Genomic DNA, 10,246 nt, shown 5'->3' on the forward strand with positions numbered 1-10,246 from the left:
CTCATACCTTGAATATTCAAGCCTTTCATCAGGGAAAATAAATAAATGTGAACATGTTAGTGGTTCAGAGTATGAGACATTGTCTTTCAACACTTTCCTCTGGAAGATATCGGCATGCCTTTGTTTGATATCTATTTTTACAGGAATCCCAAAAATAATTTTACTTATTAAACTTCCTGTGAAAGCATGTGCTTTAAAACACTTTTGGTTTTCCATGTAAAAAAGTGAAATGTATAGATATTATGATTATAAGGTTATAATTATAACTATATTTAAAATTGTAAAATCATAATCATAAAATCTATTCTTTAGGTATATATTTTAAGGTTATAATGATTACATCATTTCCTCCTTCCTTTCTTTCCTTCCAAACCCTCCTATATATTTCCTATTTGCTTGCAAATCATGATATATGTGTGGACATGTGTGCATATATATTTATGTATGGACATACATGCATATTTATGAATATATACACATATAGGTATTCATCCATCTATTCATATGTATGTGTATATGAATATATGCATGCATTTTATATAGGTATATGTACACACATATATTACCAAATATAAAAGTACGAACTATGGAGTCTTTATAATATTACTGGCAAGCATCTGTTTTCTTTTTATTGATTTTTGTGGAGCTATATATTTTTCTCTATTCCCCTCCCTGTCTTTCCCCTCCACTTCAACCCTCTCCCAAGGTACCCATGCTCCCAATTTACTCAGGAGACCTTGTCTTTTTCTACTAACCATGTAGTTTAGATCTATGTATGTCTCTCTTAGGGTAGTCTGGCCATTTGGTATTGGATAACCCATTGGTTTCTTCTTCCCTGTTGCAGGCTAGTTTTCCTTCTGTCAGCATTCCTTAGTTGGCTGTATCTCTTTGAATAGTGCTGAGATCTCAAGACCTTTGCTCTTTCCACGGTAGCATGTCTGTTTGTATCATCCTTATTCAGGTCATGTTTAGGCAGCCATGATGATGAGACTTCATGGATATAGCTTCTCTTATATTTCTGGAAAACGTAATGCCACAGAAAACTCTATTACTCTGTGTCTTACAATCTCCTCGTCCTTTTTTCCTCAATGATCCCTGAGCCTTAGGTGCAAATCTTGTCTTTTAGAAGTATCATTAGGGAGTAGACTCTAAAACTCTAAATTTTGATCAGTTGTTATTTTTAATAATAGTCTCACTATGTTGCAGAAATGTTTCCTTGATGAAAATTAGAACTACATATGTCTGAGCACAAACATAATTTTTAGAATGTAGTTAGGGATTACTCTGGTTCCATGAAGTTCAGTTTTAGTTTCTCCTCAAGTAACCATGAATTTTTGAGCCCTAATAGCTCTCTAGTACTAGACATGATTTCTCTCTTGTTTAGGAGACTTTAAATCAACAGTCACTGGCTGGCACCAGGGTATACATAGCACTTGTATACCCTAAAAATTCACATGCTTGTGATTTATAGGCATCATATCCACATATGCTTCTTCATTCCTGTAGAAGACTTCATGGCACTTTTGGTACCATGAAAAGTAGTCCTCAGGGAGTTTGCTTTCAGGTCCCATCTATGGTGCGGGAGGGCCTTCTGTCTACGTGTTGTACTTATTGGTTAATGTATAAAGAAACTGCCTTGGCCTGTTGATAGGGCAGAACTTAGGTAGGCAAGGAGGACAGAGCTGAATTCTGGAAGAAAGAAGGGTGGAATCAGGAGACACCATGGATCCTCCACCAGAGATAGACATGCTGAAACTTTGCTGGTAGGCCACGACCTCGTGGCAATATACAGATTGTTAGAAATGGGTTAAATTAATATATAAGAGTTAGCCAATGAGCAGTTAGAGCTTATGGGCCAAGCAGTGATTTAATTTCTGTGTGATTATTTCAGTTCTGGGCGGCCAGAACAAACAAACTGGCCCTCCTCCTACACATCTAGATTAGGCTCTTCTGTGCCTTTTGTCAAAAGTACATGATGTCTTCAGGAGCAAGGACTTACATTTTTCTCTTTGGTAAACCAAGGGTAATAGCAATAGTCTGTAATGCTTTGGTATTCTCTTGGACAACACTGACAAACAACTCAAAGGGTGCTTTCTCCTGTCTAGTGTTAGAGTGTTTGTGAGATAGTCTATGGGCCATGGGTAGAACACTATAGCCTGGACGAGAAAATTTCATTTAAACTAGATATGTAGATGTATACACCAATTTACATGTCGAACAGACATGTTTACATGAATAGCTAATATGACTCCTTATGACTTCTTCAGACATCTTCACTGTTATTTAACCTTTCTCTTTCCTTTGTCTGTATTTATCTACTCTCATCCCTAATAAAAGTCCACCTCACATACTTTTTTCACATGTTCCCTTTCAAATCACTTATAATTTGCTGTCTATTCTCCTCTATTGCTCTCACAAACACAGTGGTTCATTTTACTTTTTTTTTTCCCTGCATTTATTCTGGGTTATATATTTACATCTGAAGATTTCAAGTAAGGAAGTACCTTGCGGGCTCCAGAGATGTTGGTCTAGAGTTTGTGAGTTCCCATGAGCTTGATTCAGCTGTCTCAGTTGATTTCCCCTTCATGATCTTGACCCCTGCTTGCTTTTATTGTCCTTCCTCTCTCTCTTCGACTGGACTGCCTGAGTTGAGTCGGGTCCTCGGCTGTGGATCTCTGCATCTGCTTCCATCACTTAGTGGATAAAGACTCTATGATGACACGTGCGGTATTCACCAATATGATTCGAGGGGAAAGCCAGTCAGTGCAGGCACCCTCTCCACTATTGTTATAAGTCTTAGCTGGGGTTACCTTTGCAGATTCCTGGGAATTTCCCTAGCACCAGGTTTTCCCCTAACCCCATAATGGGTCCCTCTATCAAGATATCTCTCTTCCATTGTTTGCTCTTCCTCTCTGTCTCTCCCCCCAACTTATTCATTCTGTTCCCTCATGTTCTCATCCCCCATTCCCTTATATCTACCACCCCTCAGTTTACCAAGAAGATCTCATCTACTTCCCCTTCCCAGGGTGATCGATGTGTCCCTCTGAGGGACCACCTATTATGTAGCTCCTCTGGAACTGTGGATTATAGTCTGGTTATCCTTCACTTTAAATCCGGTATCCACTTATAGAGAGGACATACCGTGTTTGTCTTCCTGAGTCTGGGATATATCATTCAGGATGATTTTTTCTAGCTTCATTCATTTGCTTGCCAATTCTATGATGCTATTTTCTTTTACAGCTGAATAATACCCAATTGTGTAATTGCACCACATTTTCTTTATCCATTCTTCAAATCAGTATGGCTACTTCTCAGAAAATTGGGAATCAATCTACTTCAAAACTCAGGGATACTACTCTTGGGCATATTCCAAAAGGATGCTCAATCATACCACAAAGACATTTGCTCAGCTATGTTCATTGGAGCATTATTTGTAATAGCTCCTGGAAACAACCTAGATGCCCCTTAATCTACTACATTTCTTTTGGACCATGGATACTTTACGGCTATCACTTGGACAAAAGAGATTGAGCAAAATTTTATGACAAAGTTATAAGGTAAACAAAATTATCTTTTGTAACTTACCGCACTGCATCTGTAATATGAGATATATGCTTAGTACCAAATACCAAACTCAGATAAGCTGAATGTCACTTTATCATAAATAGTAATACAGCATAGTGAATAGCTTTAAACAAATATATGGGATTAAAATATATGGCATAGCTCCTCATTTAAAGAGTTTACTCAAATATTTTAACCATTTCTTCACTCTCTTTTTTATTTTAATATTTTGTTATCAATCGTTTCTCTTAAAGGTTAAGGCAGTAAGGGTCAGAGGGCTTAAGTAACTAACCCTGAAACACTAAACTAGTGTTTGCAGTGTAAATTAATGACAGAGGACAATTTTAGTCAGGTGTATCTAGTTTTAACTAGTTAGTTACTGCCAAGAACATGAACTGCAAGGGATGAGGGCTTTATTCATCATGGATATTCTAACGTGCCTTAAGCTTCTCAAGCACAGAGGAGATTCCCAGAAAGCATTTGTTGAATGGCTGCACATATGCCTGTTGGGCACATTTATTGTTTTCTTGTATGTGTGACAGTACATTATGTATTGCAGTGAATTGTTGTAGCAACGGAGTAAGACAATATAGGAAAGACACTTAGTGCCCCTCACAACTGACACTGAAAATACCCAGTTCTTTAGTGTAGGTACCCACTATTATAGGCATTTCTGAATATTAGGTAAAAGCTCACAAAAATAAACTCTGGACAAAGCCAGGCCAATATGAGGCAGCGCTTTTTTTTTACCTTGCTTTTCACTGGTAGTCTTAGATTATAAAAGATGTCTCATGCGTCTCTTAGACAGCATGAATGTTAGCGAAATTCATGAATATTGATGTGCTAGCTATGTTGAATTCTTATCTAATTTAACTCCTTTAATCCTTCTTGCCATTTTTATTTCTTTAAAATATGGAGGCAGGTGAAATGAATTTTAAGAATAGTTTATGCAAATTAGCAATAAAATGCTTTCAGTACTTAACAGAAAGCTCACCAAATCTCTACATTGTATTTATTTCGATGTGCACAGGTGTGACGCACATAAGTGCACTAATATGTATGGTGTATGTGTGTGATTAAAAAATACATGTGTACTGTGTGTGCATTTGTGTTTGTTCGTAGATACCAAAGAAGAATATATCTTTCTGTAACACTCAAGACTGTATTAGCATGAGGCAAACTGTATCACTGACATGAAGCTATAATGGAGGCCAGAAAGTCCCAGGCATATATATGTCTCTGATACTCACAGCCAGAGTAACACAGGTTTGGGACCATAGTCAGGTTTAACATGCTTTCTGAGAAATTAAATCTCAGATATTCATGCTCTCTGTGACAGTGCTCTTTCTTGCTGACCCATGTCTCCACCCTTCAGATCAATATCAATTTTCTTTAGATGTAATCTTTACCTAAATTTTTGAAATCCAGTGTGTATTTTGTGATTATAGGACATCACAAATATTATGCTAAATTTTCATAAACAGAATTTATTCACAATTATATTTCATAAAATTTAGGTAAATATTTTCATATACACAATTGTTTGAAATTTACTTGTGGGTTTCTAGAAAGTGAATATAAGTTTAATTTTAAGTTTGACTGAAATAAATTTAAATATAATACATTTCTATGTGGTAATCATAATTATCAATCACTGCATAGATATACTGGTTACACTATTGTCATATTCAGACATGTAATACAATGACTAGAAAAGAAAATTTAAAGAGAGATATATGAATATAAACATAAACATGATGAAATATAAATGTATAACTTTGTAAAAGGTGTCAATCATTTTTAGGAATTATGATTTTTACTATTTTATTAATGTAAACAATTTACCTTAACATTTTATAAAAATGACCATTTAGTGAAAGATTTATATTCCCATTACACTCAGTTTTCCATTAAAATATACATATGGCACTCCTTTGATAACAAGGTTTAAGTACTCACAAGCAAAGGTTAACACAGATGATGTACTGTGTAGGTATTAAATATGAAATTAACATATTCCCCAAAAGAATACTATTTCATATTTGAAAAACCCTACATTTTATGAAATTAAAAGCTGTCTGTAATGGCAACAATTAACTAGCAAATATTATCTTATTGATGGGGAAAATTGCAATTTTTTTCACTTATCAAAAAGAAAAGTGAAAAGTAATCTAGATGAGTTAATAAAAGCAAATGAGCTTATTTAGACTGAAGTACTATTTATTATCGGCCTTGCTGTTTTTATATCTACCAATTGACTGTCATAATACAAATTAAATATTCAGCCAGATTTCATGCCATTCTATCTTTGCCTTGAAACCCTAAGCATAAACTTAATTTGCCCTTTATTAACAGCATAAAACATAACAAAGTTTAAACCGTGGGTGATTATATAATTGCTGCCGTTTTTCAGGGCAAGATTAAAATGATAAGAAATTTATACAACATAGATAATTTGTGAATTTATTCCAGAAATTCATATGCTTGTTTGCGAGCAAACCTACAGCAATTTCTCAACCACAAGTTGATTCTCAGTTGCTCCTCTGCGGAATAGAACTGGAAATTACAGAGATGATTGTGCACTTATTTGCACATTTCCTCATCTAAAAGCAATATGCTACTCTTTGTACACTCTGATATTTCTAAAATAATCACAACGAACTCTGATAGCTGGAGATTATGTTTTCTAAGTCCTGTAAAAGTCTGAATCATAGTGCGGAAATGTAACTCCTGAAAAAACAAAATGATAGAAAACATCATTTCAACAAGCAGTACAATTGAAATGTTTATGTAAAGTTAGAGCATATTGGAAGTATCTGTGATGAATTCTGGTGCTTGAAATAATGTTTTGTGATTCTTTCTCCTGTAATGGAAAAATGTAAAATATATCTCTTCTTTGTGAAACATAATCACCATACTAAAAAAAACCCACATCTTCTAATGAAGATAATGATGTACTTATTCAGTTTTAAAAAACAATGATTTATAAATATTTCTTGAATAAATGAATCTTTGAATTCTGGTTCATGCAATTGAATTGAGGGGAACATATACAAATTTGAAAATGTATTGTTTTAACCAATATTTAATTACTTAGTTATTCATCAACTTATTGGTGCATGGACTCATTGGTTTGTTTCTGTTGCTCATGTGTATTCCTGGCTTGCTTAAAATTTGCTGTGTAGATTAGGCTGACCTTGATCTCACAGAAATCAGCCAAGCTATTTCTCAAATGCTGGTGTTGAAGGCAAGCATCACTGAAGCCAGGCCTATTAAAATATTTTACGCAATATAAATTAAGATACTCAAACATTGAAAATGCATATTAGAATATTTATTTCCCTCTCTTCTGGAATTATTTGCACACACCAATTAGAAACATAATATTATTGTTTAATATACAAAAATGAGCATAAAGATAATGTACTTATTTTGTTAAAGTTATTTTCATTACCATTAAAGCAAAAGAAAAGTAAAGATAGTGAATTTAATAAAAAAATTTCTAGTAGTTCAGTGTTAAACTGACAACTGGCATATTTTTTTGTAAAATCTTACAATTTATATATACATGTGTGTGTGTTTGCTAATATATGTGTTTGGGAGAAATTCTATTCAACTTCTAGTTAAAGAGGACTTTCCATTTATTTCATGTCTCTGGAGATTAAATTTTGGTTCAAATGCCTTCACTAAGAATTGTACAATTTAGAAATGTTTTGATTGTCCTTCCAACATAATAATTGGAATATTAAACAATATATTGATGCACTCATAACTCTTGGTTCATTATATCTTACATAATACAATTATATATTTTGGGTTTGTGTAAATCTGGGCAAAAGATAGGGCATAGAGTGTTAAGCATACTAGAATAAATATTTTACCACTAAAATATATATCTAGACTTATTTCTACCTTTGTAAATTTATTTTTCAGTTTTACTGGGAAATGGTTTCAGAATTCTTGCAGATCCCAAAATGTACAAGGCTTTTTTTTTCTAAAGATTTATTTACTTTTATTATGTATACAACATTCTGCCTCCATGTATGCCTGTGCTCCAGAAGGCGCCAGATCTCATTTCAGATGGTTGTGAGCCACCATGTGGTTGCTGGGAATTGAACTCAGGACCTCTGGAAGAGCAGCCCGTGCTCCCAACCACCGAGCCATCTCTCCAGCCCTGTACAAAGCTTTTATTCAAAAGACCTTATTATTTGCATGTAACTTATAACACCCTTCAATAGATAGTTGAAAGTTGCTTATTATTTGTTATACCTAATACAATGCTAATGAAATAAACATATTTGAGGTACAATATGGCTTAGGGAATACTGTTGTAATATTGTCTTTATGGTCAGAAAAATAATAATAAAAATACACTATATTAAATCTGAAGTTAGTTATGAAAACATGAAAATGGAAATTTGGCTGCATATATTATATGTAAATACCCACATAAAACACTTTTGTCAATATGATAAGCACATATATACATATACACGTTTCAGTTATTTATATTTATTTATTATAGTTCACATGATGTGTAATGTCAACATATTTTAAAGCTACTCAGAGAAATTCGTGTGTGGTGCATATGCAGAATATTTTATCAGTCTCTGTATTTATGATTGGGCATTTAAGTAAAACTTCTATAGCAAGCATTTTGGCCATTATTCCAGAAAGTAGAAGAAGTCAGACGCAAATGGTAATAAAACATTGATTGGCCAGTAGCCAGTCAGGAAGTAAAGGTGGAGTGAGCAGACAAGAATTCCGGAAAATTGCAGAGGAAAGGCAGAGACACAGTTGTCAACCAGACACAGAGGACACAAAATGAGATTGCCTTACTGAGAAAAGGTACCAAGCCATGTGACTAAACAAAAATAAAAATTTTAGATCAATCTAAGTTGAAGAGCTAGTTAGTGAGCCACATGCCACTCTGAGGCTTGCTCTATAGCTAGGTGGCTGGTCCCTGATGTCCTCTTCTCTTTGTTCTGTTTTGCTCCTTCTTCCTTTCCTTCTAGAACTGTCTTTTTATTCCTTCTCTCTGCCTTCCAGTCTGTCTGTCCTTTCTCTCACCTTACTATTGGCCATTCAGCTCTTTTTTAGACCATCAGGTGCTTTAGACAGGCAAAGTAACACAGTTTCCCAGAGTTAAACAAATGTAACAAATGTAACATAAAAGAATGCAACAATCTTTGCATTATTAAAACCAATGTTCCACAACAAACAAATGCAACACATCTTTAAATAATATTCTGTAACAATCTAGGACATTTTTTCTCAACATTCCTAATGCTGGGAACCCTTTAACAGTTCCCGTGTTGTTGTGGTGACCTGCCCCCAAACATAAAAGTTATTTCATTGCTACTTCATAACTGTATTTTGCTACTGTTATAAACCATAATGTAAATATTTAATATTCAGTATATCTTTAATGTGATCCGTGGGTTTGTGACCAGGATGTGTAGAATCACTTCTATAAGATCCCAACATACTAGTAAATATCTACAATAATAAGTAATTATTTTTCTAACTCCTCTTCATACTTTTTTTTAAATTATCTTTTCTCATTTTAGATACCGATCGCAGTTCCTGTCCCCTCCCTTTCTCTTCCCTTTTCCCCAACAACAGCCCAGCAGGGTATCCTTTAGAGAGAATGGATTCAAAAAATCCAGTACAAGCAGTGAAGATAAACCCTGGTCCCACTGCCAGTGGCCCTACAGTCTGCCCCAGTCATACAATTGTCATCCACATTTAAAGAGCCTAGTTTGTCCTATGCTGGATCCTTCCCTGTCAGGCTGGAGTTGATGGACTCTGATTAGCTCAGGTAATCTGTTTCAGTGAGCATCTCCATCATGGTCTTGACTTCTTTGCTCATATTTTCACTCTTCCCTCTCTTCAACTGGACTTTGAGAACTCAGGCCAGCGCTCAGCTGTGGATCTCTGCCTCTGATTCAATCAGCTGTTCAATGAAGGTTCTATGGTGACATGTAAAGTCATCAGCATCTGACAACAGGGCAAGGCCAGTTCAGGCACCCTCTTTTGCTTAGGATATTAGCTGGGGTCATCTTTGTAGGTTTCTGAAAATTTCTCTAGGGTCAGGTTTCTTGCTAGCAACATAATGGCTCCCTCACCAAGTTATCTCTTTCCTTGCTTTCTGTCTGTTCTTCCCCCATCTAGACTACCTATTTCCTCAAGTTCTCCTCTCCCTTCCCCTTCTCCTCTCCTTCCAACCTCTCTTTTCCCCCACCCCCAGCTCAACAAATGGTGTTGACATAACTGGATGTCAACATGTAGAAGAATGCAAATAGATCCATATCTATCCCCATGCATAAAACTCAAGTACAAATGGACTAAAGACCTCAGTATAAATCCGACCACACTGAACCTGATAGAAGAGAAAGTGGGAAGCAGCCTTCAGTGCATGGGCACAGAAGATCACTTCCTAAATATATCACTCATAGCGCAGACACTGAGAACATCAATAAGTAAATAAGATCTTCTGAAACTGAGAAGCCTCTATAAATCAAAGGACATAGTCAATAAGACAAAGGCAGCCTACTGAATGGGAAAAGATCTTCACCAACACCACATCAGACAGAAGCCTGATCTTCAAAATAATTAAAGAACTCAAGAAAAAAAGATATAAAAATTCTAAATAATCCAATTAAAAAATAAGGTACATATC

The sequence above is a fragment of the Microtus ochrogaster genome, chromosome 2 (assembly GCF_000317375.1).
Source record: "Microtus ochrogaster isolate Prairie Vole_2 chromosome 2, MicOch1.0, whole genome shotgun sequence".
In the NCBI taxonomy this organism is placed as follows: Eukaryota; Metazoa; Chordata; class Mammalia; order Rodentia; family Cricetidae; genus Microtus; species Microtus ochrogaster.